Raw genomic sequence first — 3,352 nt, 5'->3', positions numbered from 1 at the left:
GACGTAGGGAACATAGATGGCAGGTGGGTGCCAGACCTCTCAGTATGTCTTTCTATACCTTTTTTTCCCCATATAGAACTACAAATGCATTTCACCAAGCTTCCCCTCCTGCTTCTGCTGGTTTCTAAAGAATTGTATCTGATCTGGTTCTGTTTCTTGCTTTGCTGGTGAGGGTATGTTGATTTTTCTTATTTTATTCTTTGTTGAATGACTTTTTATTTATTTTTTTTTTAAATTTTATTTAATAAACATAAATTTCCAAACTACAGTTTATGGATTACAATGGTCCCCCCCCCCATAACTTCCCTCCCACCCACACCCATCCCATGTCCCACTCCATCATTCCATTCACATCAAGATTCATTTTCAATTACCTTTATATACAGAAGATCAATTTAGTATAAATTAAGTAAAGATTTCAACAGTTTGCACCCATACTGAAACACAAAATGTGAAATACTGTTTGAGTACTAGTTATAGCATTAATTCACATTGAACAACACATAAAGGACAGAGATCCTACATGAGGAGTAAGTGCACAGTGACTCCTGTTGTTGACTTAACAATTGACATTCTTATTTATGGTGTCAGTAATCACCCTAGGCTCTTGTCATGCGTTGCCAAGGCTATGGAAGCCTCTTGAGTTTGCTGACTCTGATCTTATTTAGACAAGGTCATAGTCAAATTGGAAGTTCTCTCCTCCTTTCAGAGAAAGGTACCTCCTTCTTAGATGGCCCATTCTTTCCACTGGGATCTCATTCGCAGAGATCTTTCATTTAGGTCTTTTTTCCCCAGAGTTGCTTTCCATGCCTAAAATACTCTCATGGGCTCTTCAGCCAGATCCGCATGCCTTAAGGGCTGATTCTCAGGCCAGAGTGCTGTTTAGGGCATCTGCCATTCTATGGGTCTGCTGTGTATCTCACTTCCCATGTTGGATCCTTCTCTCCTTAATTCTATCAGTTAGTATTAGCAGATACTACTCTTGTTTATGTGATCTCTTTTTCTCTTAGACCTATCATCATGATCAATTGTGAATTAAAATAGAACACTTTGACTAGTGAGATGGCATTGGTACATGCCACCTTGATGGGATTGAATTGGAATCCCCTGGCACGTTTCTAACTCTACCGTATGGGGCAAGTCCAATTGAGCGTGTGCTGAACTGTACATCTCCTTTCTCTCTTATTCCCACTCTTATATTTAACAGGATCACTTTTCAGTTAAATTTAAACACCTTCGTGGGTTTCTGAGCCCTGAAAGTCGGGAACTTCTTCGCACCCAGGAGGCTGCACCTGGAGGTTCTAAGGCCGTCACCATGCCACAAAATGAATATATTGAATTACACCGTAAACGCTATGGGTACCGTTTGGATTACCATGAGAAAAAGAAAAAAGGAAAGTCGGGAGGCTCATGAACGTTCAAAGAAAGCAAAAAAGATGATTGGTCTGAAGGCCAAGCTCTACCATGAGCAGCGCCATGCTGAGAAAATACAGATGAAAAAGACTATCAAGATGCATGAGAAGAGAAACACGAAACAAAAGAATGATGAAAAGACTCCCAAGGGAGCATTGCCTGCCTATCTGCTAGACAGAGAAGGACAGTCCCGAGCTAAAGTACTTTCCAACATGATTAAACAAAAAGGAAAAGAGAAGGCGGGAAAATGGGAAGTCCCTCTGCATAAAGTTTGTGCCCAGGGAGAAACAGAAGTATTAAAAGTTATTCGGACAGGGAAAAGAAAAAAGAAGGCATGGAAGAGGATGGTTACCAAAGTCTGCTTTGTTGGAGACGGCTTTACAAGAAAACCACCTAAATATGAAAGATTCATTAGACCAATGGGCTTACGTTTTAAGAAGGCCCATGTAACACATCCAGAACTGAAAGCCACCTTCTGTCTGCCAATACTTGGTGTAAAAAAGAATCCATCATCCCCATTATACACAACTCTGGGTGTAATTACTAAAGGTACTGTCATTGAGGTGAATGTGAGCGAGCTGGGCCTTATGACACAAGGAGGCAAGGTTATCTGGGGGAAATATGCCCAGGTTACCAACAATCCTGAAAATGATGGATGCATAAATGCAGTCTTACTTGTTTGATAACAGTAACTCCTAATCATTATTGAAGACTACAAACTAAGTGGGAAAACTGTCTTTACTATGATTTTTTCTGAATACTTCCAAATAGCCTTCATGTCTGCAGTCAGCAAGAGAATTATTTTAAGGTGTAAAAAACATTAAAAAGATGCACTTTTACTGACTGTTCTTTATTGGAGTCTGCTTAAGGTTTACATGTTAATAAAATGTGAATAATTAAAGCAAAAAAAAAACAAAACAAAAAAATTTAAACACCTAAGAATTATTGTGTGTTAAATACAGAGTTCCACCAATAGTATTAAGTAGAACAAAAAAATACTGAAAGGGATAAAGTATTAAGTTGTTCCTTGACAGTCAGGAGAAGGGCTGATCAAGTCACTGTTTCTCATAGTGTCCATTTCACTTCAACAGGTTTCCTTTTTGGTGTTCATCAGTTGTCACCGATCAGGGAGAACATATGATATTTGTCCCTTTGGGAATGGCTTATTTCACTCAGCATGATGTTTTCCTGATTCCACCATTTTGTTGTAAATGACCAGATTTCATTGTTTTTGACTGTTGAATAGTATTCTAGAGTACATGTCCCATAATTTCTTTATCCAGTCTACTGTTGATGGGCATTTGGGTTGATTTCATGTCATAGCTATTGTGAATTGAATGGCAATAAACATTAAAGTGCAGACCACTTGTTTGCCAATTTAATTTCCTTTGGGTAAATTCCAAGGAGTGGTATGGATGGGTTGTATGGTAGGGTTATATTCAGGTTTCTGAGGAATCTCCAGACTGACTTCCATAGTGGCTTAACCAGTTTGCATTCCCACCAACCGTGGGTTAGTGTGCCTTTTTCCTCACATCCTCGCCAGCATCTGTTGTTAGTAGATTTCTGTATGTGAGCCATATAATGGGAAACCTCATTGTGGTTTTTTGATTTGCATTTCCCTGATTGCTAGTGATCTTGAACATTTTTTCATGTGCCTGTTGGCCATTTGGATTTCCTCTTTTGAAAAATGTCTACTGAGGTCCTTGGCCCATCTCTTAAGAGGGATGCTTGTTTTGTTGTTGTGGAGTTTTTTGATCTCTTTGTAGATTCTGGTTATTAACCCTTTTTCTGTCACATAGTTTGCAAATGATTTTTCCTATTCTGTCGGTTGCCTCTTTACTTGCCTTACTGTTTCTTTTGCAGTACAGAAACTTCTCAATTTGATGCAATCCCAAATGTTAATTATGGCTTTCACTGCCTGTGCTTCTGGGGTCCTTTC

At 39.1% G+C, this 3,352-nt stretch overlaps 1 pseudogene; it reads left to right on the top strand.

The window, feature by feature from the left end:
• The first annotated feature begins 1,275 nt into the window (after positions 1-1,275).
• LOC138849105 (ribosome biogenesis protein NSA2 homolog pseudogene) lies at positions 1,276-2,339 on the top strand (annotated as a pseudogene).
• Positions 2,340-3,352: the final 1,013 nt, after the last annotated feature.

The sequence above is a fragment of the Oryctolagus cuniculus genome, chromosome 3 (assembly GCF_964237555.1).
Source record: "Oryctolagus cuniculus chromosome 3, mOryCun1.1, whole genome shotgun sequence".
NCBI lineage: Eukaryota > Metazoa > Chordata > Mammalia > Lagomorpha > Leporidae > Oryctolagus > Oryctolagus cuniculus.
This window is presented reverse-complemented; position numbering and strand designations above follow the sequence as displayed.